The following is a 26253-nucleotide window of genomic DNA, read 5'->3' as shown; positions in this document are numbered from 1 at the left end:
TGGCATCTCTTTTATAGAGTTCTTCAGTGTATTGCTTCCATCTTCCTTTTATTTCATCTCAGTCAGTCAGTGTATTCCCGTTGATTATTCAACATCCTTACTTGTTTAAATTTCCCTTTCATTTATCTAATCATTTGGAATAGGGCTCTTGTTCTTCCATTTTTGTTGTCCTCTTCTATTTCTATACAGTAACTATTCGAATAGTTCTCTTTGTCCCTACATACTAGTCGCTGTATTGTTGCATTTAGGGTTCCGACCGTATTTCTATCCCCTTTTGCTTTCCTTCTCTCTTTTTACATTCTTCCCTGGTAATGTCCCTGACTTCACTCCATAGTTCTTCTGGTTCTCTGTCAACTAAGTTTAAAGCCTCAAACCTGTTCCTCATTTGATCTTTATATTCTTCTGGGATGTTATTTAAATTGTATTTTGGCATTATGATTGCTTTGTTGTTGTTCTTTAGATTTATTCGGATTTTTGATATTACCAGTTCATAATCTGTACTGCAGTCTGCTCCTGGTCTTCTTTTTGAAGGAAGTATAGAACTTCTCCATCTTCTGCTACCAATTATATATTCAATTTGATTCCTATATTCACCATATAGTGATGTCTACATGTACAGTTGTCTTTTCGGTTGCTGAATAAATGTGTATGAAGAAACAAATTACTGGCTTCACAGAATTCAGTAAGTCTTTCTCCTGCTTCATTTCTGTCTAAGACCCATTTCCCCACAATTCCTAGTTCTTCTCTGTTCCCTACATTTGCATTCCAGTCCCCCAGGATTATCAGAACATCTTGTTTTCATGTGTGATCAATTTCTTCTTGTACTTCTGCATAAAATCTCTCCAATTCCTCTTCTTCTGTGTTTGCTGTTGGAGCATAGAGTTGGATGATGGTTATGCTAATAGGTTTCCCATTTAATCTCATTGGTATCACTCGTTCAGACCTTGTGTTGTAGCTCCTAATTGCTTTTGCTACATCACTTCTTACTATTAAAGCAACCCCGTTTCTTCTTAATTTCTCATTTCCTGCATAAAATATTTTGTAGTTGCCTGATTAAAAATGTCCCATTCCCGTCCATTTTAATTCACTCACACCATATATTGTAATGTTGATACGTTTCATTTCTTGCTTGACAATTTCTAACAGCGCTACTCGTACTTGTCCTTTGTTGTTCCCCAGTAGCTTGTTGAGTGCCTTCTAATCTGAGGGTCTCATCTTCCAGCAGTATGTCGTGTTGCATTTTGGATACTCTGTTCATAGGGTTTTCATGGTAAGAGATATTCAGAGGTGGTTTACCATTGCCTTCCTCTGAGTTTGGATGCTTAGTGTGGTGTCTCAGCTTTGACCATTCCTCCTTGGGTGCCCCTGCTAGGAGTCTAGCCTCTTGGTCTAGACTCCTGAAGGCATTGCTCTCAGCTTCTTCATCACTCTCAAACCCCCTCACCACGTTAAGGTGTGCATCCTAGAGGGGGTTCTATTTCTAAAACATATAATTGAAAGTAAAAACAAAAAGTAAAATAATCCATTACAACATTTTAAATTAATCCAATATATGATCCATCTTAAATCTTTCAACAGCTTATCAAACCTCTGTTTGTGTTCCCACAACTGCTTCTCTCCAGGCACAAATAGAACTTTTTTTCGTACCAATACAGTACCATAGATGTCCAAATTAGGCAAACTATGGTTACTGCTACCTACTGGAGGCAAACCAGTTCAGACATCATCACAAGCAGCAAACCAGAAAACAGTCCACTGCATATTCCCAACAGCCTAAATATGTTTTCAGCTGACCAAAAGTCTAACTGAAAATAGCAAGGTATGGTTTCCTAAGAGTCTTTAAAGACTAAGAAAATGCTCTTGTTGCCAAGATATAGGGCAATGTCTCAGATGAGTAAGGAGAGCAGAAAGATTAGATGAACTCTATCCCATGTGGGAGTAGCAGTAAACAACACTGCTATAAAAATGCTGCTATAAAATATTTCTAGTGGCACATCTCACGTATGAACACCATATATAAAAATATACACACACACAAAGAATGTTTTCCCATGCTATATTTTACTGCACCCTTGTATTTAAAATTCCTATCCCAAAAAGGTGGTGTGTTCAAGAATGATTTAAAGAAATATAAATAATTAGTATTGTCAGTTAATCTACTTTTCTCTCCAGATGAACAGAGTCAGGTTGATTCTTCATGCAAATATTATTTGTTCCAAATAATTTTAATAGGTATTGTTCCTAACTTAGGGCAAAGCACTTCCTTAGAAGCTCTATGTGCACACAAGGGCTTCTTCATTCACTTCAATGGAAAGGAAGTGCCACACATATAAAAGGGAAACATATGGAGCTGCCACCTTCACTGCCATTGTAATCCTATAAAAGTCAACACAAAAGTAAGTCCTGTTGAGTTCAATGGGGCTTACTTCCAGGTAAGTAAGAATTTACAGAATTTCAGCCACAAGCAAATACAAATTCTCACTTATGCAAGATCTGCATGTGCACATTTAATCACACAGCCACTCAGTAATGCTGCCATGCTTCCAATACAGTCAGCACTAACTCTTCATGTTTTAAACAAAAACTGGTAATATTCATATCCTAAGAGATAAGGTTAAAGTACTAACTCTCGATATAAAGCTAAGAAACAGAATATATTAGAACATAAAGCTCTTGCATTTACAACAGACTGCCAACTTATTTTTTAAAATGATCTGGCTCCTAATTGATTAATCAGTTAAAGTTTTATAAATCTGCACATTATACAGCCACAAGAGTGGCTGTATACTACAGCGAGCATGGATTTTTCACATTCCGCCATGTTAAATTGAAAATACCCTCCATGCCATTCTGCTGCTTCCCATAACATCATTTCAAAACAAAATCTTACAAAACATATATACCTGAACTCAGAAACGCATCATTAACAACCCTCTATGTTTTCATGACAATACAGAAAACACTAGAGAGAATCGAGAGTTCAAAATGTAAAACAAGAAGAAAAAATCCAGAGCCTTACTGGACTTTTTTCTGTCAGTGGTCTCATAATTTGTTGAAATTATTTAACCATCAGCCATGTTCACAGAGTACCTGTAATCTTGTTACTAACCTTGCCCCATACTCTGACCTTCATCTTCTGTAGTTTAAAAAATGCATGGCTGATTTTTAATTAATTTAAGAAATTTAACACTGGAGTCTATGATAGTGCAGGCATGCTCAGTAAGAACCAAGTGCCAGTGTTCTAAAAACCAGATTAACAGCTGTTTGGCTTGGCTAATCAGGGGGCCACACCCACGCCAGACATTTATTCCACTTTAAACAGTCATGGCTTCCCCAAGGAATCCTTGGAAGTGTAGTTTGTGAAGGGTGCTGAGAGTTATTAGGATACTCCTATTCTCCTAACAGAGCTCCAGTGGCCAGAGCAGTCTAATTCTGGTCAATGAAGCTCTGTGAGGAGAATAAGGTGTCTCCTAGCAATTCTCAGCACCCTTCCAACTATACTTCCCAGGATTCTTTGGGGGAAGCCATGACTGTTTAAAGTGGAATAAATGTCTGGTGTGAATGTGGCCAGGGGCAGCTTTGGTTTACATTTGGGTGGGAGATTACATGCGTGTGCTGTAGAATAAAAAGGTGGGGGAAACTAAAAATATAACAATGTTTTCCTTTTGGAAAGGAAAGGGGCTTTCCCTCTGTCCAGTGCCCACCCACAGAATCTCCTCCCCCTCCCCTTCCTCTATGCCCCTCCTCCAGGTCAGTTTCACATATAATAAGCAATATTGCACAGTAAATCCCACTGACCTCAAGAAGCATACAAATGATCAAGCTTGACCTCCCCGTCTATCTCCCCCATCTCCTTCCTCCTGCCCTTCCCCTCCCCCTTCCTTCCCCCTCCCACCTCTCCCACTCTTACCCCTTCCCCTCCGCCTTCCTTTGCCCTCTCCCCTCCCTCCCCCTTCTCTTTCTCCACCTATCCTAAGCATTATTGCACAGGAGTAAATCCTACTGAATAAGCATGCAAATGATCAAACATGCCCAGGGCTGGGGAGTCGGTACACCAAACCTTCGACTCCGACTCCGGCTCCTCTATTTTTCTACTGTCTGACTCTGACTTCACCCAAAATTGTTTCCAACTCCACAGCCCTGGAAAGGGCTATAAATGTCTTTTTAAATTGGAAGCTCTCATAGGAGCATTTTTATTGCTGCCTGAATATGCGCTGATCTTGGCATCACAGCATTTGTCTTCATCTGAGTCCTGTGTCATACACTGACACACAAAATGTTTTCCATCTTGAGTTATGGTGAAATGTTCAACTACAGCTGACTTCATGAGAAGCTTCTTTGACATTTTGAATTTATATTTTAAAAAATCTGTCAATGAAAATTTATTTTGAAACCAGAGTCAGAGTCGGTACATTTCTACCAACTCCGACTCCACCCAAAATTGCTTCCGACTCCGACTCCAACTCCACGACTCCGACTCCACAGCCCTGAACGTGCCCTCCCCATCTCCTCCCTACTGCCTTTCCCCTCCCCCTTCCTTCCCTCTCCCATCCCTCCCACCTCCCCTTCCAATACCCTCCACCTCGCCCTTCCTTCCCCCTCTCCCCCACTGCAGCACTCCCTCCCTATCACTTCTCCATTCTCCTCCACCACCTTGGTCAATTTCACCTATCCTAAGTACGATTGCAGGGGAGTAAATCCTACTTAACTCAATAAGCATTCAAATGATCAAACCTGCCCTCCCCCTCCCACCTGCTCCCCTCCCTATCCTCCTCTGTGCCCTCCTTCCTCCTCAGTCAGTTTCACCTATCCTAAGCATGATTGTAGGGGAGTAAATCCCAATGAATTCAATAAGCATGCAAATGATCAATACATTCTCGACAAACTTGCACAGGATCCCATTTCTTCTTTCATCCTGAGACCTCCTACCTGACCCTTGCTCCAAAGAGATGCTGCAGTTAACCTTGCAGCCTCTTGCATCAGCTGCTGGCTGCGTCAGTAGGCATAAAAGCCCAGCTGCCCTTGGGGTCCTTGTGAACAGCACTAGGGGAATGAAGAAGACCTGGGAGTAAGTATCTGAGCATCTGGGTAGTTGCTGCTCGCTCCTTTGGGATGCTGTCTCTCAAGACATCTGATGTCCCTGGTAAGTGCTGTAAGGACTGGGACCCTCTGCCTGACCCTGGCTCCAGAGAGGCTGCAGTTAATCCTGCAGCCTCTTGCATCAGCTGCCGGCTGAGTCAGGAGGCATAAAAGCCCAGCTGCCCTTGGGCGGCAGGTCTACCGCCAGTGGGGTCGCCACCAAAGGGGCAACACTAAAGGGAGTTGCCCATTGGGGACCCCTTAGGGAGTCCCGAGGGCAAAGGCACTACCCCCCTTCTTTTACCTTTTTTTTTTTAAAAAAAATCTGTTAAACCAATCTAGAGGAGATTGGTGGTGGGGAGGGCATGTGGTGCATGTGTAGCTCCTGTACAGGGTGAGAGCCTGTGCAGTGAACTGAATGGTAGGAGAAAGTCGCCAGATGCTTTCAGAGTGAGAGTCTGTAACTGGCAGAAGGTTGGCCCTCCCTGGGTGTGAGACAGCAGGGGGAGTAGATGAGCCCTGTGTGAAAAAGTTTGAATGGATATGACTGTTCCCAATTCTCGCAGAGGCCTTCTGGGATAATGGGCTCTGGCAGATTTTGTTGGTGGGCTAGCGTTGGGTCAATATCAAGTGTTTAGGAGTAGTACGGCAACATGGGTGATGCCACCCCAATTTCATTGATCACAGGTAGAGGGAAATATAGCCATGGGGATGTGGTAAATTACCATAGAAGACGAGGGCAATGATATCTGTGCCTTGTTCCTTGCTGCTACTCCTCTCATGGATGGGCTCCTCGTTGCTCATCTGCTGTGCCCACTGGCCTGTGTGCGTTGCTCTTTAATGCCAGATCGGTACACAATAAGACAACTCTCATCCATGATTTGATTGTGGATGAAGATACCGATTTGGTGTGCATTACCAAGACCTGGGTGGGTGAGCTGGGAGGAGTTGATGTGACCCAGTTTTGCCCACCTGGATACTCGGTGCAACACCAGCACAGGCTGCAGGGACGAGGGGGAGGAGTTGCTGTGATCTACAGAATTTCCATCTCTGTCACCAGGAAGCCACTCTGTCTCGGAGCTGGCTGTGAGGGCCTACGCCTGGTGTTGGGCCAAGGAGACAGTAAACTAGGGTTGCTGCTGGTGTACCATCCACTCTGCTGCCCAGCAGCTTCTCTGACTGAGCTGGCGGAGGAGCCCAGAACGATAGTGCTGGGTGATTTCAATGTCCATGCTGGCGCTGCCGCTAGTGTTCCGGCTCGGGACTTCATGGCCTCCATGACGACCATGGGGTTGTCTCAAGTTGTCACTGGCCCGATGCATAGGGCAGGGCACACCCTCAACTTGATTTTTGCTCCAGATGGTGGAATGGGTGGTCTGGAGATAGGGGGGTGGATGTCACCCCCATTGTCATGGTCAGACCACTTCCTGGTGAAGTTTAGACTTATGACTCCGATCCTTCCCTGCAGGGGTGGTAGACAGATTAAGATGGTCTGCCCCCAGAGCTTAATGGAATCCACTGGATTCCTGAATGCCCTGGGGGAGTTCCCAGTAGATAGAGCAGGTGACCCTGTTGAAGCCCTGGTCACGCTGTGGAATAGCGAGGCACGTTGGGCCCTTGACACAGTTGCCCCCAAGCGCCCTTTCCGGCACTGTGGAGCCCAGTCTGCACCTTCATTTAGAATTCTGGAATCAATCCCCCTTACCGATATTGTTGTTTTTCGGCTGCTCACGAACGTGGAACTCTTTCGCTGGCTCGAGAACACCAACACAGAATATTGGGCTGGGGCTCACGGTTCATGCACTCTCCCGTCTTGCTGACCCCGCTTCTGTGCCACACCCCCTTGAATTACATACTGCAAACAACACCCAATCATCTGCTGGATCTCTGATGTTTCACCGCTGGATTGGTGCAGCTGCCTGAAGCCATCCGCTGAGCTGATTCAAATAACCATGGCAACCGCCAACCGAGGAATATTTTGAAGAAAGAGGAGGAAACGCTATGTTGATAAAGAGCGTAAGAGGGAAGGAGAGGCTGCTGCTGCTGTGCTGCTGCTGTGCTGCTGCTGCTGTGGGACCACCACCTCCACCACCCTTCCCTGAGGGACTTCTGCCTGGCAGGACCAGGCCCCAGGTACCCAGCCAGCCGGGACTGATTCTTACCACCTGTCCCTCTTTGGAGGGATACATAAGCCGGCTGGCTGAGGTGGCCTGGGAGACCCAGTGCCTGCAGGAGGAAGAGACCATCGCCCAAGGGAAGGAGAGGCTGTCGCTGCTGTGCTGCTGTGCTGCTGCGCTGCTGTGCTGCTGCGCTGCTGCTTTCTTTTTTATTTATTTTATTTTTATTGTATTGTATTTGTATTTTTATTTTATTATTTTTATTTTTATTTTTTATTGCTTTTAGGGAGTAGGCCTGCCTGTTGGCAAATAGAAGGGAGTGTGTTGTGTGTGAGTGTGTATGAATGTGTGAATGAGAATGTGAAAGTGGGGGAATTATATTGATTTAGTTTAATTTAAATTAATTTATTTTAACTAATTACAGCTGTTATTGGGTATGGAGGCGGGTCTCCGGGCAAAATTGTTAGGGTGGGTGACCTGTTGACTGGCAGATAGGGATAGAGGCATGTGCAAGCCAGGGAGGGAAGTGGGGGGCCAAGTTATAGGAAGTTTGGACGGCAGGCGCTGGAAGGGTGCTATTGGCAGACCATGCCGGAATAGGGGAACACGGGATAGATGCATTATATCCATCCCATGTTCCGGGTCTGCTCAGAACCAGACGGAAACTGGGGGACGCAAGGTTTCTACCGACCTTCGACTGCTGTTATGTAATGCCAGGTCTGTGGCTCAGAAAACCTCACTCATTCATGATATGATCTTGGATGGGCGGGCAGACCTGGCATGCATTACGGAAACTTGGTTGGACGAAGCCTCTGCTCCCATTCTTGAGGCCATGTGTCCCCCAGGTTTCCGTTATGCACAGCAGCCGAGGGTAGGAAGGCGGGGAGGGGGCATGGCAGTCATCTACCGAGAGTCCTTGGTTTTTGCCAGACCTCCCCTCCATAGGACTCAATTTGTTGATTGTATGTACTGGAGGTTGGGCCCGAAGGGCAGTTTAGGGATCCTGCTGGTGTACCGCCCACCCCGCTGCACAGCAGACTCCCTGGCCAAGGTGCTGGAGGTGGTCTCGGCTGTACGGGCATTGTCCCCAGAATTGTTAGTGCTGGGTGACTTTAACGTGCATGCCGAGGCCACTCTCACTGGAGCCCCTCGGGATTTTCTGGAAACCATGGCTTCCTGGGAACTGCACCTTAGTAATACTGAGCCCACCCATGTAGCCGGTCATGCTCTCGACCTTGTGTTTGTCCTGGGAGAGGAGAGAAGTGGTCTGAAGTTGGGAGTGGTTCATTCCACCCCTGTGTCATGGTCAGATCACTACCTGGTAAACATGGACTTCTCGATGCCATGCCCCCTCCGCAGGGGTGAAGGACCTATTAGAATGGTCCGCCCCAGGTGCCTGATGGATCCAGATCGATTCCTGACTGCGCTAGGGGAATTGGAACCTGCTGAAGGTCGCCCGGTCGAAACCCTGGTGAAGGAGTGGAATGATGGGATCACCAGGGCATTAGACCGGGTGGCTCCGAAACGTCCTCTCCCCCTGAATAGAACTCAACTAGCACCATGGTATACACCGCGGTTGCGTAGTTTGAGACAGGAGGTGAGACGACTAGAGCGCCGGTGGCGGAAATCTCGCTCTGAAGATGTCCGGACACAGGTTAGAGCAGCAGTAGCTGCCTACCAAGTGGCAATAAAGGCAGGAAAGAAGGCTTTCTTTGCTGCCTCTATTGCGTCTGCGGAGTGCTGTCCCAGGAGGCTGTTCCAGGTGGTCCGAAGCCTGGTCGGTCCAGTTGCTCAGGAACCCTTGGAACAGTCAAAGGCCTCCTGTGATATATTAGCAAAGCACTTCGCTGACAAAATCGAACACTTACGGAGCTCGATCCCGTGCGCCGTGGATACAGTGGATGAACCAGAGTTGGCCAGTTGCATGCCGGTAAGTTGGGATCGGTTTCAGCTTCTCCCTTCTGAGGATGTGGACAAGGTGCTTTCGACTGTGAAGCCAACCACTTGTCTAACTGATCCTTGCCCATCGTGGCTCCTTATGAGCTGCAGAGAGAAATTGGGCGAGGGGATCAAGGCGGTGGTAAACGCTTCCTTGAAAGAGGGTGTGATGCCATCAGCCTTCAAGGAGGCAATTGTAAAACCCATCCTGAAGAAGCCCTCCATGGATCCCCAAGTTTTCAATAACTTCCGCCCAATTTCGAATCTACCATTTTTGGACAAGGTCATTGAGCGAGTGGTGGCCAACCAGTTGTCAACACACTTGGATGAAACGGATTACTTGGATCCATACCCATCGGGTTTCAGGCCTGGTCATGGAACTGAAACAGCCTTGGTTGCTCTGGTAGATGATTTGAGGAGGGCATTAGATAGGGGAGAATTCACCTTTCTTGTCCTCCTCGATCTCTCAGCGGCTTTTGATACTGTCGACCACAGTATCCTTTTACATCGCCTGGAGGGATTGGGAATTGGAGACACTGTATTACAGTGGTTCCGTTCCTTTCTCTCCGATAGGTACCAACAAGTAGCATTGGGGGAGGAGGTTTCAGACCCTTGGCCTCTCAACTGTGGTGTGCCACAGGGTTCTATCCTCTCTCCCATGCTATTTAATATTTATATGAAGCCGCTGGGGACAATCATCAGGAGATTTGGGCTGCAGTGTTACCAATATGCAGATGACACTCAGCTCTATCTCTCGTTTAAATCTTCACCAGAGTTGGCTGTGGAGACCTTGTCCAAGTGCCTGGAATCCGTGAGTGGATGGATGGGAAGGAACAAGCTGAAGCTGAACCCCGATAAGACCGAGGTGCTACTTGTGGGGGACAAAAGAAGGTTGGGAGATGTTGACCTGAAGTTTAATGGGGTGAGTTTACTCCTGAAGGACCAGGTCCACAGCCTTGGGGTTGTACTTGACTCCAGGCTGTCCATGGAGGCTCAGATTTTGGCGGTGAGCCGGGCAGCCTGGTATCAACTACACCTCATACGAAGGCTGCAACCCTACCTTCCTGCTCATCAGTTCCCCCTAGTAGTACACGCCCTGGTCACCTCTCGTTTGGACTACTGTAATGCGCTCTATGTGGGGTTACCCTTGAAAACGGTCCGGAAATTACAACTTATACAAAATGCGGCGGCTCGACTACTTACGAATAGTCGCCGCCGGGATAACATCACACCAGTGTTGTTCGGTCTACACTGGCTTCCAGTTGTTTTCCGGGCCCAATTCAAGGTGTTGGTATTAACCTTTAAATCCCTATACGGTCTCGGCCCAGTTTATCTCACGGAGCTCCTTCAACGCCACCAATTATGCTGCCCGACAAGATCAGCCACTCAAGGCCTTCTCTCAATCCCGCCGACAAAAACAGCTAGATTGGTGGGTACAAGAGAGAGGGCATTCTCAATGGCGGCCCCCACTCTCTGGAACTCCCTCCCACAAGATCTCCGGCACGCCTCTTCCCTAAATGTATTCCGTAAAGCCTTAAAGACCTGGCTCTTTCAACAGGCCTTTGGGATCTCCGGGGAGGGTTAATTACTGTGACTGAAATGCCTCCTACCCTGTTTTAATATTGTTGCTGCTTTATTGTTCTCATACTGTTTTTATTGTATTATTGTATTTTATCTCATTGTGTTTTAACTGTTTTGTACATCGCCTAGAGTGGCCTAGAGTGGTCTGTTGACATGAACTCCAGGAAATGGAGTTTTAGACTCTTCGGAGGCTCACTGAGAATTGTTTGCAAGGCACTTTGAAGGTAAAGTTGCTCACCTCTGTAGCAGTCTTGATGCTTGCTCTACATCTACTGTAGTCCCCAATGAGGTGTCCAGTGCAACATCTGCTGCAACTTCTTGGGAATGGTTTCAGTTGATGTGGCCTGATGATGTAGACAAGGTGCTTGCGATGTGTCCTCTTGACCCTTGCCCTTCTTGGCTTATTAAAGCTTGCTGAGGGGCTTTGACCAAGTGGATCCAGAGTGTGGTCAATGCATCATTGCGGGAGTGAGTGGTTCCAGGCACCCTGAAAGAGGCGGTGATCTGACCACTCCTGAAAAAGCCCACTCTGGACCCATTGGTTTGCAACAACTACCCTCCAGTCGCAAATACCCCCTTTTTAGAGAAGGTGATTGAGAGGGTTGTGGCACAGCAATTGCAAGTACTCTTGGATGAAACAGATTATCTTGACCCATCCCAGTCTGGTTATGGGACTGAACTGGCCTTGGTTGCCCTGATGGATTACCTTTATCAGGAGGAGGACAGAGGAGTGTGACCCTGTTATTCTTACTTGATCTCTCAGCAGCTTTTAATACCATTCACCTTGGTATCCTTCTGGACCGACTTGGTGAGATCAGTAATGGTGGCATTGTTTTAGAGTGGTTCTGATCCTATCTCCAGGGTTGTTTTCATTGGGTGATTGTCTTTCAGCCCCCTGGCAGTTGTGCTGTGGGGTGCTGCAGGGTACTCTCTTGTCCCCCATGCTGTTTAACATCTATATGAAGCCCTTGGGAGAGGTCATCAGGAGATTTGAGGCAAGGTGTGCTGATGATATCCAGCTCTATTTCTCCGTAACATCTGAATCGGGAGGGGCCGTGCAAGCCCTGGACGGTGCCTGGACTCTGTAGTGGGCTAGATGAGGGCCAATAAACTGAGTCTGAATCCTAGCAAAATGGAGGCACTGTGGGTTGGTGGTTCCTGAGTTTGGATGATTAGTCAGCTGCCTGCTTTGGATGGGGTCATACTCCCTCTGAAAGAGCAGGTTCGTAGTCTGAGGTTCTCCTGGATCCATCTTTGTTGCTAGAGGTCCAGGTGACCTCCATGGCTGGGAGTGCCTTTTACCAGCTTTGGCTGATACGACAGGTGCAGCTGTTTCTGGACTGGGATACCCTGACCACTGTTGTCCATGCACTGGTAACCTCCAGGCTGGATTACAGTAATGCACTCTATGTGGGGCTGCCCTTGAGGTTGGTCCAGAAGTTGAAGCTGGTGCAAAATGTGGCGGCAAGACTGCTCACTGGGGGAGGTTATTGCCAACATGTCACTCCGCTGCTGAAAGATTTGCACTAGCTGCCCATTTGCTACCGGGCCAAGTTCAAGGTTCTAGTTCTGGTGTACAAAGCTCTATAAAGCTTGGGACCAGGATACCTGAAAGACCGTCTCACCTCTTATATACCCAGTCCATCACTGCGCTCTGCAGGTGAGGGCCTCCTGCAGATACCATCTTATCAGGAGGTCCATTCTGCACAATATGGGAAACAGACCTTTAGTGTAGTGGCACCTACCCTGTGGAATTCCCTCCCCTTAAATGTTAGGCAGGAGTCATCCTGTTCTCTTTTCGGTGCCTATAGATGACCTTCCTCTTTCAACAAGTCTTTTAAGTTAAGACCTATCCCAGTCTGCATCTGTGTTAGAGTTGCTTTTAATATGTTTTTTTAAAAAACATTTTTTCCTAAACAATGTTTTTTAACCCTTTTTATTTAAGATGTTTTTAAAGCTTTTTTAAAGAGTGTTTTTAAAGTTGTTTTGTTTTAATGTATTTTAAGGTCTGTTTTTATGATGTTTTAAAGTGTTTTTACTGGGTTTTTTTGCCACCCTGGGCTCCTGCTGGGAGGAAGGGCGGGATATAAATTAAATAATAAATAATAAATAAAAATAAATTTCTTACCTCCTGGATTAAAAAGCAGAGAAATTCACTAATAGGCAAAACCCCCTCAAGGTTTAAAAACAGATTCTCTGTAGAAACAGTAGTAACACAGGAAAAAAGCAAAGTAAGAACAAGAAACAGACATACAATCTTTGGAGATGCAGTCCTTATTGCAAGTGTTGCCACCACTCACCAAATGCTCAGAGGCATGTTACCGCATTCTTCCAAGCGACACAGGAAGTGGACTGGACTGTGAATGACCAACCCTAATTGTGTTGGCATTTTTTCTAATTTGTAGGACAGTACAATATCTCAGACGGGAGGTTACGTCTCTTGCTCCCCTGGTGCATTCACTATAGCTGCCCAATTTCCCTGCTTTTTAAACTATGATAGAAATATCTGTGGGCTATAGGTATGTTCTTAAACCACAAGGGTTTTTTATCTATTAGTAAATTACCATGGCATTTAGAAAGGTGGCTCAGTCACAGGGCTGTGGAATCAGAGTTGGAGTCATAAGCAATTTTGTGTTGAGTCAGAGTCGGTAGAAATGTACCGTATATTCCGGCGTATAAGACGACTGGGCGTATAAAACGACCCCCAACTTTTCCAGTTAAAATATAGAGTTTGGGATATACTCGCTGTATAAGACTACCCCTGCTTATGACATGCAGGTACTTAGCAGGAAAACTGTCACTTATAAACTTATAAGTTATAAGGGGGTTACCCTTGAAGACGGTCCGGAAACTCCAGCTGGTACAAAACGCGGCGGCACGCTTAATAAAGCAGACCCGCCGCCGCGATCACATCACCCCAGTGTTGATTGAATTACACTGGTTGCCAGTTGTATACCGGGCCCAATTCAAGGTGTTGGTTTTAACCTTTAAAACTCTATACGGTTCCGGCCCAGTTTATCTGAAGGAGCGCCTCCAGTATCACCAAATATGCCGCCAAACAAGATCAGCCTCACAGGACCTTCTCTCGGTCCCACCGACTAAGACAGCTAGGTTGGTGCGGACCAGGGAGAGGGCTTTTTCGATCGTGGCCCCCACCCTCTGGAACTTACTTCCCTTTGACCTTCAGCATGCCCCCTCCCTACTGACTTTTCGCCGAGCCTTGAAGACCTGGCTCTTCAGGCAGGCCTATGGGATCTCTGGGGTGGGTTAGGTTTTACACTGTATTAATGTAAGATGGTCTTCAGATGAGATGTTATGATATTAATAATGTGATGATTATGTATATGAGCAGATTGTATTTTATATTGTATTTTATATTGTACATCGCCCAGAGTGTCCGTTCAGTCGGACAGATGGGCGTCTGCTAAATAAAATTTTATTATTATTATTAATAATAATAATAATAATAATAATATTATCATTATCATTATCATTATTATTATTATTATTATAAATATTAATATTTGGATTGTCCAGTTGTTTTGTTTTTGTGCCTAGGAATTACCACCAAAAACTGGGGAAAGATGTGAGAAATCTTTTTTTTAAAAGCAACATTAAATGCCTAGACTCTAGTTTCCAACACTATGGAGTATTTATTGATTGATTAAGAGAATTTATATCCTGCCCTTTTGCTGTTAAAAACAGAGCTCAGCACAGCTTACAAATATAGTAAAAACAATAAAAATACACAATCAGAGAAAAACAAGCCAAAATGTTAGGAAAAGGAGTCTTTCACACCACATGCTCAGTTCTAAATACTGTTGCAGCAAGTTTTACAAGTTCCTCCAGTATTCCACTGGTGCAGGCACTCAAACATTCAAAGTACTGTATGTTTCTTAGGTTTTATAAAAGCAGAGCTTTGCTTAACTCAAAATTTCTTCTCCCTTTGATAACCACATCTACACAGGTTCCACCTCCATACTCAAAATGAAACTGAGCCTGGAAGTGTACAACAACCCCACACATACCTTGCTAATTCGATTATCAATGCCAGGATGTCTGTCTTATCAACTACTCTCCTGCTCCCCCCCCTCACACACACACACACCGGGCCTCATGAAAGACCCAGTCCTGGACTCAGAAAGAAAATAAATATCTGGTCCTCTTCAAAGTATTGATAAGCCTCTTGTTTTAATTGAAATAATAATTATAAATTCTTGTTCTTATCACTAATGGGAGTTAATTATCTTGCATATGCTGCTGTTGCTTCTATGGCTGTAATGGAGTGAGGTTAAAGATAAGTGAAATGCAAATAGGAAAAAAAAATACAGAAGGCAGTAACACTTTCCTAAATGTAATACCATACCAACCACAACAAGATTCCTATGAGTAAGGCAGAAAACTAAGCATCTCACAACCAGTCAGGATTCCTAACCAAAAACCAAAAATATGATAAATGAAGAAATATTTATATAAGCGTGACTATCAAATATATTTATTATTTACACAAACTGTAAAGATATTTATAGTGCAATCCTAGGTTTATTTATTCAGAAGCAAGTCCCAGTGTATTCAGTGGAACTTACTCAAACAGGGACAGAACTGCAACCTCAAGTGATAAGCAACTTCATTCACACAACCCAAAATTCTGAATCATGCAATTTACGCTGTTTTGCAACTGTTTATACTTGTTTTTATGGTTATTGGATTTTAAATGGCTTTATTTCTTGTTGTGAGCTGCCTTGGTTTCCAACCCTACCTCACAGGGGTGTTGGAAAGACTCCATACACACACGCACACACTGCAGATGTATAAATACATACAGCCCATATAATAGTTTATTGTCAAACCAATTGGTCATTGCAGAAAAATCAGTATTAGTTTTTTAAAAATCAGTATTAGTTTCCTACAGAATAAAAACTGCAATACCTAAGTAAGCCCTGCCTACTTGCTTTAAAATAGGACTGGGGGGGGGCAGAAAGAGAACACAAACACAATTCTTTTTTACATTCACTCCAAAGTCCCATTGATTTTCAGCACATTCATAATCATGTCTACTCAAAAGTAATTCCTACTGAATTCAATAGGATTTACTCTGGACATATGGGATTAGCACTGTTTTTACCCCCAAAAGCAACTATTGGGAAGGTTTTCAGAACACTGCCCAGGATCTGACTCCTACACACAACAGGGGGGAAAACTGAAATGTATATACCTACCCAATTTATGAGATTTTCAGATAAACAGGAGGGGAAACCACCATTTTCTGGCCTCGCAATTAGGTTTTGCAGACACTGCCACCAAACAAACACTTCACTGATTGGCTGAAATCCTGAACGGGCGGGGTTAAAGCTACGAAGTGCTATACATTAGTTTAAAAAAAGATTTAACCAGGGGGGGGTGCCTGACGTTTTTATATATATCTCGAGAACCGCACCACCTAGAAACTTAATTTTTTTTTTAAATGAAAGCTGAGAATCCGGGCCACTTAAGGGGCTAGCCGGGCGCCGGGTGGCATGCTTAGAATCCGGGTAAAACCCGGCTATCCGGGCAATATGGCAACCCTAATAAGACGACCCCCAGCATATAAGACGACCCCCGACTTTGGAGAAGATTTTCCAGGGTTAAAAAGTCGTCTTATACACCGGAATATACGGTACCAACTCTGACTTCAAAATAAAATTAACATTTTAATATTAATATTAATTTATTAATATTAATACATTAATATACATTTGCCATTTATGGAGTCAGAGTCGGACAGTAGAAAAATAGAGGAGTCAGAGTCAAAGGTTTGACGTACCGACTCCACAGCCCTGCTCAGTCACCACTGTTTCATCACTCTGCCCAGATGCACTTTTAAAAGTTGCATGTAAGAGACAATTCCATCAGTGCTATAGTGGTTGAAAAAGCTGTTTGTAGTAAAATTTTCACTTCTTTGCAACTATTCTCTGACAAGGTTCCTGAAGTCTGAAAAGCTGATTTACCTCCCTCCTCCTAATCCAAGCTTCTAATTAACCACATACCAACCCACATTTAATAAATAAAAATTCCTTCATGGCAGTCAGACTGGTTCCTGCTGTCACAGTGATACAACTCTGCATGCAACCACCACAGTGCTGAAAATGGAAATGGACTGCCTTCAAGTCGATTCTGACTTATGGCGACCCTATGAATAGGTTTTCATGGTAAGCGGTATACAGAGGTGGTTTACCATTGCCTTCCTCTGAGGCTGAGAGGCAGTGACCGGCCGAAGGTCACCCAGTGCGGTGAGATGTAAGGTAGCCAAGGTTGCTTATGATACCAAATAATTCAAGCTGGTGAAAATAGGAGACTACAAAGAGCTCCAAAGGAATCTCTCTAAACTGGATAAATGGACAACATAGTGAAAAATTTGGTTCAATATAAATAATGTAAGGTGATGCATGCTGGGATTAAAAAATACTAACTTCACACAATGAATGGGTTTGAACTATCAGTAACTAAACAGTGAAGTCATGAAGGATAGCTCAATGAAAATATCTACAATGTGTAGCAGCTGTGAAAACTGCAAATTCTGTACTAGGGATCTTTAGCAAATGGGTTGAAAATAAAAATTCTAATATCCTAGTGCCATTATAAAAATCTATGTTGCAGCTGCACTTGGAATATTGTGTGCCATTCTGGTCATCCAATCTCAAAAATATATGGTAGTGCTGGAAAAGCTGCAAAAAAGAGTAATGTGAATACTGTAGTCAGAGATCTGTAACTCCTTCACTACAAGAAAATGTTACATTATGCAGAACTTTTTAGCTTAGGGGAAAAAGGCAACCAACAGGAAACGTGATAAAAGTTAATAAAATTATGTATGGTATAGAGACAGAGACATTTTTTATCCTTCTCCCATAATACTAGAATTCAGGATTATCCAATGAAATTGGTTGGCAGTAGATTCAGGCTATACAAAAGAAAGTACCTCTTCACATAATACTTAATTCATTATGGAATTCACTGCCATAAGATGTCACGAAGTCGCCACTGGCGTAGATGGCTTGTGGGCTCATTGTGAGCAGGTCTATTAATCATGATGGAACCTCCAGATTCAGAGGCAGCATGCCACTGAGTATCCACTGGTGCACAGCAAGGAAAGGGCTATTGTCTTTCTGCTTATAGTTCCCCAAAGTATATGGTTGGCCACTGTGAGGAACAGAATGATGGACTAGATGGGAGTTTTGGTCTGATCCAGCAGGACTGTTCCTATGTGGGCACTTTAGTCAATAATGTAACAGGAAGTCTCTTTTTAATTACATCTCCTGAGTCGACAGCTAGATGCACTGTTCTCCAGCTGACTATTGTGTTCACACTAGGCAATTATAAACATTGGACGTTACAAGTCCTCTTCCCTCTCAGCAACCTTGCCATTGCTCCACACTTTTTCTCCTCAATTTGTCCTGGAATAATGATCGCCACAAGTTGCAAGTTGGGCAAAGGATGAACAGTACCAATTTATGGGTCTTACGTGGTGGCTTCTTGTAGATACATGCCACTGCTGTATGCTCAAACTCACTTTTTCAGTCCTACCCTTCCCCTCCTTTTTATGACATAGGCTTGTGGCACACCATGCCATTTTGTGGTCACCTGCTGCTTAACTGTTGCTCCTAGTAAGAAGCCTAAAATTGAAAGTACATGGATCCATACCAGAAGCCTGTTCTGCATTTTGTCCTTGGTGCCTCAGAGGATCCAGAACAGACAAAGGAAAGTACTTCATTACAAAGCACATAGTTAACCTATGAAATTTGCTTCCACAAGGCACAGTGATGGCCATCAACTTGGATGGTTTTAAAAGATTAGACTAATTCATGGAAAATAAGGCTATAAAACAATGGCTATATTCTACCTCCACTGTCAGAGACAATATACTTCGGAATTCCAGTTGCTGAAAACTGCAGGAGGGGAGAGTGCTGGTGTGCTCAGGTACTACTTGTGTGCTTTCCATAGGCATCTGATTGGCCATTGTGAGAACAGGTTGTTATTTATTTATTGCATTTATATACCGCCTCATAGCCAAAGGTCTCTGGGAGGTTTACAACAAATTGTTGAATTAGATCGGCCTCTGGGTCAGCAGGCTCTTCTTGTGTTCTTATCTGGCCCTTTGGACTCTCCCCAGGCCACACTCCTCACTAAACTTGTTTTACACACTCCTTGAGTGTTTTCATCTGGCTGGAACGTGTCCTTAAACTCTGATAATGTCAGCTTGTCATAGGCATCTGGCTCGCCACTGTGAGACAGGATGCTGGACTAGATGGACCACTGGCCTGATGCAGCAAGCTCTTACGTTCTTATGCTTCAAAATGGTGCCAGATTAGCAAGGCAAATCATTGGAAGGAATAGAAGTTTTAATCAAACAGAATACCTTAAATTAATTATTTGATTGATTAAAGACTGCAGGCATAGTTGCAATACAAAGGTTTTTAATATATATTTTTCCATTAAAAACAAATACTAGTGTGCCACAACCATCAAGAATCAATATTCATAGTAACACCTTAACAAACATGTATATTTGTCTGTAAACCAAGGTATGTTGCAATCTCTGAAGCTCTGGAACAACACATAGCTGCAGTCAGACAATTTACAGCAACATTATTTGACCTCTGCTTGACTTTAATTAGAATAAGCACCTTTAACTGTGCATGAACATTATCAAAATCACTTTTATTTCCTTAACAGTGTATAAATCTTGAAGTAGAAGAGATGTCATTTTCCCGAGTTTACAAAGTCATAAAAGTGATAAGGCACACAGTGATTTGTTGCACCACTTATTTTATTTTAAGCTTATATGAAGCCTTCTGACACAGTAGGTAAGCAGCTGGTACAGTGAGATCACAGAATTATCTTGCTCTTTGGTAGCTTTTTGTCATATCCTCCTATCTGTCAATACCTACCTTCTGCCACTTCATAATTCTTGGGGCAGGCAGACTTTTTAGTATGTGTAAACATGATGTGACTGAAGATGGTACTGGGTGCTACTATAGCAAAATTGGATCAAAATAAAGTTTAGTTCACACTGCATAAAATCTTTACAAAAATCTACCCACCCTTCATAAATAATAAAGATGGCAGCATGAGTCATTCACTAAAGTTAAATGATCAGAAATGGTATGTGGAAGGAGGTAAAGATTTAAATACTGATAATGTCTGTCCATTAAACTGTATTTGTACTTGTAAGAGGTAGCCAACCAATTAGAAAATATAGCAAACAAACAAGGACTAGCAAACAGCAGGGTTAATGAAGAGGACAAAGCACAAGGAATGGAACCTTGAGCGTGCACACACATGTGCTTACACACACACACACTTTTTTCCAGACAGTATTTGCACATTCCCATACCAATGCATACCCCCTCATATCCACACATGTATGCACACCAAAGAGATATAAAATTGGGAGCATTCTGTGAATGAAACAGTGTCTTCCTTTGGTCTGTACACCCAAGTAAGTTATTTCTCTTTTCTATCCAATCTCACATAATGCTAAGCCAATCTTAAAGTGAATGAGCAAGCATGCTGGTGCACAATTAGAACATCATGGCTACTTTGCTCCTCTCCTGCTGCATTTGCAAGAGCTATGCCATGGTTTCATTTAGTGTAACGTGTGAACCCTGACTTCCAGTTTGTCTCTCAAGACATGGTTACACTCATGGTTTGTCTGGAGTGAGAGAAGGTATGAGACAAGGTTTGCACATAATGCAAAGCCAAACCATGCTTGCTTGGTCACACTAAGCCATACCTTGTTTATTTATTTATGTCCTGCCCTTCCTCCTAGAAGGAACCCAGGCCAGCAATTTATTAAACTGATATCCCATCCCTCCTCCCAGAAAGAGCCCAGGGCAGCAAGCCAAAACAATAAAACATATCTAAAAATAAATCTTTAAAACATCTTTTAAAAAACCTAAAAACAATTCCAACAGATGCAAGCCAAGATAAGGTCTCTACTTAAAAGGCTTGTTGAAAGAGGAAGGTCTTCAATGGGCTCCAAAAAGACAAAAGAGATGGCGCCTGTCTAATATTTAAGGGGAATAAATGCCAAAGGGTAGGTGCCACAACACTAAAGGTCAATTCCCTACTTTGGCTTAGTGCTTTGTTTAAATCCCAGACACTGTCTCTCATTATCTCCCAATCCCGCTGTTCATCTCTGTATCCATGTTCCCCTTTCCTGTCTCCGCATCTCTCTACCCCCATTCCCTTTGCTGTTTTTCCACAAATGCCTCTGTCACACAGTTCACCTCTTCCATCATCACCTAAGATCAAGTGCTTTCAAGATGCTCCATCCTACTAGGCAGAGTGGCTTTTTGCCAAAGCACCTGCTATAGCCGAAGAAGAATGAGCCATCTTGAATCCATTTCTTCTATTTCAGTTTAAAGGTAATCCCAGAAGTGTGGTAGTTCATTAGCACTGCAAGATGGGCACAGCAACAAGCAAGTAGGTGGGCAAGCAGCATATGCGCTAGCTTTAAAAGCTGTAACATTCTAAACCTGGCAGCCAAAAGCTAGAGATCAAGCGCTGACATGGGATACACTTGCCTTTGGAGGCACAGAAATTGAAGGTGTTTGATCTGTTCAATATTTGGAAAGCCCTGAAGGGCTTTGCCTTCAGTACAGACTCAGACCATTTTAAGTAGATCATGATGTGAATTTCAGGAAAATCATTATTAAGTGGATATATGTAGACTTCCTCAGAAAATTACTTCCATGTTAAGTGAAGTCCTTAGAAAAATTGCTACAAAACAATTCCAGTTCAAAATTAGAATTTAAGCATATATACCCACAGCAGATCTGTTCTAGTCACACCACCTGTTCTGGTGGTTGGGAAGTGTTATTCTTATTCTACAGCAGCTTTATATTCACAGCTAGCCTTAGCACAAAACAGCTGACAGTAAAATAACTACTAAAAAAGTGTAACATTCTTTAACTGACATTTACAGCACTGGCCTTGAACTTCTAATCTTTACCAGACAGGCACACAAATCAATCCATCACCTCATAAAGGTGTGCTTTCTTAACCTCTAAAACAGATGGGATTGGCTAGAAATGTCTAGCATGTCAAACTGTTAATCACTATTGCCCTTTGTACAAAATAACTCACTTAAGTTGAGGCATGGTTGCACTGTAACTGACATTAGTCTGTGGGAAACCCATTTAGGTTTCACATACTCCTGCCACTCCTGCTCTCCCTTAATTAAGCCTAATGCCTTACAATTTGACCTTTTGTGCTAACCTATTAACCCTATCTAGTACAAGTTCAAATATGTTAAACTAGAATTTTGTTGTAAAATATTAAATGCCAACAAGTCTGCTGAAAGCAGAAGCACTATGTTTGTCTACCCACATATGATAGGTCTTCAACTCCCCCCCAAAAAAACCTCAAGAAAAGTGGGAAACAGCACTGATTACATTCTTAAACTAAAGACACACTCAGCTTAACAGAATGTACTGTTGTACTTTTTAGATTATTTCAATATGCTTATTTCAAGATTACCACTCCCCCTAATACTGAACATGGTGAGTCATTGATAGTGAAATGAGGCCACCCAAAAATAAGATAGTGGTTTCTTCATACTTGGGGGACCTCCTGGGTTCATAGAAGCATATACATTTGTCAATTAAAAGAAAAAGCTATTGTAACACACACCAAATGGTCCGGTGAACTTTCAGGGCCCATGGATATTGAGGCCACAGAGATCCTGAGCTCTTTAGCACTATATAGCACAGTGAGGGGAGGTTTCAGATGGGTGGGGAAGAAAATGATTATCCTCTACGAGTCCCAAACAACATTATAATGCTTCTATTCCAGACTGGCTAGAAAAACAGCAGGGATAGACTACGACATTTTTTTCAGTTCCTCACTTACAGTATATATAAACAAAATTATAGCAAAATTACAATTAAAAATTTAAATTTAAAAAATTTAAATTTAAATTTAAAAAATTACAAAATTACAGCAATACTGTTGGGCTATAAAACTTACTTTCCTGTGACAGGCAGCCATTACTAATTACATTGTTCCTTAATAGCACAGTAACTCATATTTCATATTGGTGAGATTATTAGTAAATTTAGGAGGTTATACCACCAATGTAGATACAGTTTGTAACAGAGGTTTGGAAATGCTTCCAAGTAGAGGACAATTAGTTGTCCTGGGCTAATCTGTATGACACCTGGAACAGCATTTTACCAAACTCAAACCAACTTCACAAATTAATGTGCAAATATTTTTGCACCATCCAGTAATGTTTGCAGAAATGTTTGAATCAGAAAACTTCTTGCTGCCATAAATCTACTAGAACCTAATTCAATATGTTTGTTTGGTTTATATTTAGAAAAAGTACACCATGTTAATTCTACCTCTGGTATAAATATCTCAAAAGTTTTTCCCAACAGCCAAAAGTAGTTTAACTAATTATTTGACTAGGTCCAAATAGTCAAGAAAGCACACCTCTATGTGGTTTCAAGTAATTATAGGCCTAGTTTTGCTTTTGATTTAACTTGCAATATTTTAGATGGAATAAAAATGTTGGCTCTAATTTACAACTAATCAGGTGAATTCGTGGCTTGATTTTTAATTCATGCTATATATTGTTCATTTTATTTTACCCCCTCTCCTTGTTTATAAATGCCTATGCTGTCTGTGTCGATAATATTTAAACGAGACAGACATACAGTAATTTAAAAAATGTACTTCCTAAGTATAAACACCTTCGTCAATTTTAACTTTGAACTTGTTGCATTTGACTTGATATTGGGCCTATTCATTATGTTACTAATTAATTTTACAAAGCAATTCATTTTTGGAAATGAAAATATTTCTATGGAAAACATAGTGGTGGACAATGTTCTACCCCACTCGATACCATTATAAGCTAATTTAAGCTATCTAAGCAATAAGTGGTACCAAATACAAGCTGACACAATGCTTATTAACCATTCTGTAAACCATAATATATCAGGTTAGATTTAAACAGTTTTCAATTTAGTCTTTCTGTGTACTCAACTGAACAAGCAAAATAACTCCTAACCTCTCCCCAATCTTTCCTTCTAAAGAGTTATGCAATTTTCTAAAGCAACAACATTTTAAGCCTTTTCATTACCTTTAGCTCTATAAGTATGTATAGTCAGGGCTATTTTTGTGACAGCATTCACCAGTATGGAGTACCAGTACCTCTTTTTTTACTGCCCATAGCCATTTTCTGCTGGTACCCACAGGACTTTTATCAAGATATGAGTACTAGCACCTGGGTTTTTTTTGACCAAAAGCCCTGTCAATAAATAATTCATTACCTATTTTACAATATTCAAATCTAGTGATTTCTATACAGACCACATAAAACAATAGTGTTGGGTAGTCATTTGACAAGTTAAAAGATTTTTCTTAGGACTACTGTCAATACAAAGTTTTTCATTTCACAGCTTTCCTTTCATGCCACCCAAAATGTAGCCTAAGTATTCTTAAAGAATTCTGAACTTTATGTGTGAGAGACTATAAATGTATGTATAAATTTTCATTTTTAAAAATGCACGGCATGATCCAGTGAAGCATTTTATCTTCCAATGGAAAAAGCTTAACTGTGCACTTAATTTTTAGTTAAAATGTTAATATATAGATAAAATACACATTCTTACTTACCTATAAGAAGCTATCAAGTGTCAGCATGGTCTAGGTACAGCTAGGCACTTTCATTCTCACTGATTTCCGTGGGAAAATTATGCATGCTTAAATATCTTTCACTGCAGCTTGGGTGCTTTACTTCTGCAGCAGCAGTGGTACTGCAGTGGCAGACAAGATGAGGCCCCTCTCCCAGTGTCTCCTCCCACGCTGTTTTGGAGAGTTCCCCCTCTTCTGCCAGTGGCACTTGATGCTCCCACTGGTGGCAGCAAAGTTTGGATCCAACCCAGTAATACATAATTTGTCCAATGCAGTTATCACACCACCAATTTTATCACTTTTCCACAGATCCTTCAGTATTCACAAATCACTATGCAAGTTAGGAAGTCATCAACTTTTCAGATGTATTGTATCTATCTGATCTATGAGTTGCCATTCTAAACTATTCAAGGCAGTGTGCAAAAATGTGAATAAATGTTTAAATTAGAAAAAGTACAGAAACATCTGAAGAAGCGGTCCAGGAAAAAAAGATACCCTGAAGATCTACTAGATGTTTTACAAGCATATTAAGTAATTTAAGTCTGATGTTTTATTTGTCATTTACCTATAATTTAATACTAATTGGCTGTACTTGTCCCTGTGTAAGCTATCGAAAGAAAACAAAGACATAACACAGACAAGACAAAATATTCAAATTTGCACTCCCCACAAGCACACAAAGGCAGTGAACCCAACAGAAGGACCTTTGAACTGATTATCTGGCTGTGGGTATGTAGAAAGCTTAGATGTGTGAATGCATGCAAAGATGTGTATGTGTGGCAGCAGGGACACCAATAAATGTTAAATGAACAGCTCTACATGCTTCAACATATAAGTAGAAAGGATAAATTAGGGAAACAAATTGTCTGTTTTCCTCCATATTCCTAAGGAAGCAATTGCTCTTTTTGCCTAGAAACCAAAGTATGTGGGTAACGTCAGTAGCTTCAAGATGTTATGTTCTTCTCTATATCTGAAAAGTCTTGTAATAGTGCCTCATATTTCCCACTATTCCTCGTTCTTCCCACCATTCTATGTTCGTGTATACAGCTCCTGTTTGGCATAAGCAGTCTACAGGAGCCACCACAATTTATGGGAGCATGGTGCTTTACAGAATTTCATGGATAATGGTCCCACCAGCTGACCATGGAGCTTATCTTGTGAGAAAGGGGACTGGGGCTGAGACAGTGGCTTAGCTACTGATACTTAAGTATTTTGAATAGAAATTCCATGAACCTATTATGCTAACAGTACAATCCTATGTGTGTCTACTCCAAAGAAAGTCCCACAGGCATACTCCTCAGAAAGTAAGTAAAGGATTACAGCCTAAGTCATTGTAAAGACCATTGGCCTGCATAATAAATGTGCATGTGAAGACAGTCTTGAGAAGCCAATTGTTTGCTCTAAAGAAAACAAGACTGAGAAGTACCCTCTTTTTGCCTTCTCTACCATACTGTACTCTGTTCTTATGACAGTAGACATTCAGAATGATTTTCAAGCACCACAGTTTTTAAACTTTCTTGGTTCTGGGAACTTTTACTATATTTACTGCCAAGGAAACTACACATCTATCTACCACAGATCCTCTGCATGTTGAAAAAGATTCTGACAAATGTCCCAGGGCAGTGCTTTCACCTTTTGACTCTCATTATTGTTTCATATGAACTAAAACCACTCACTAAAACAATAAAAGTATCATTGGCTGCATGTCACAAGGGAATAATGCACATCTTTCAGGTAACTTTTTCTGGTATTACACTGGTCTCATCAGCATCAACAAGCAAATCCTAATCATCTTTCAAAGGACCCCACGATTCTTCAGGACAATTTAAAACCATTGTTCTACAATTAAAATTAATAT

General features: G+C 42.4%; 1 protein-coding gene across 7 annotated transcripts in view; it reads right to left on the bottom strand.

Annotated features, from left to right (window-relative positions):
• Positions 1-26253, bottom strand: part of NRIP1 (nuclear receptor interacting protein 1) — a 103388-nt gene that overhangs the window by 71387 nt on the left and 5748 nt on the right. The window contains exon 1 of one of the 7 annotated variants that reach the window (XM_061627919.1): positions 4930-4971. The exons of the other annotated variants lie outside the window; for them this stretch is intronic. The gene's annotated coding sequence lies outside the window, so the exon portion shown is untranslated. Of the gene's footprint in view, positions 1-4929; positions 4972-26253 lie in introns of those variants that run through there. 7 annotated transcript variants of the gene reach the window in all.

The sequence above is a fragment of the Rhineura floridana genome, chromosome 5 (assembly GCF_030035675.1).
Source record: "Rhineura floridana isolate rRhiFlo1 chromosome 5, rRhiFlo1.hap2, whole genome shotgun sequence".
NCBI classification, from domain to species: Eukaryota; Metazoa; Chordata; class Lepidosauria; order Squamata; family Rhineuridae; genus Rhineura; species Rhineura floridana.
Note: the sequence above shows the minus strand (reverse complement) of the source record. Positions and strands in the feature narration are given on the sequence as shown.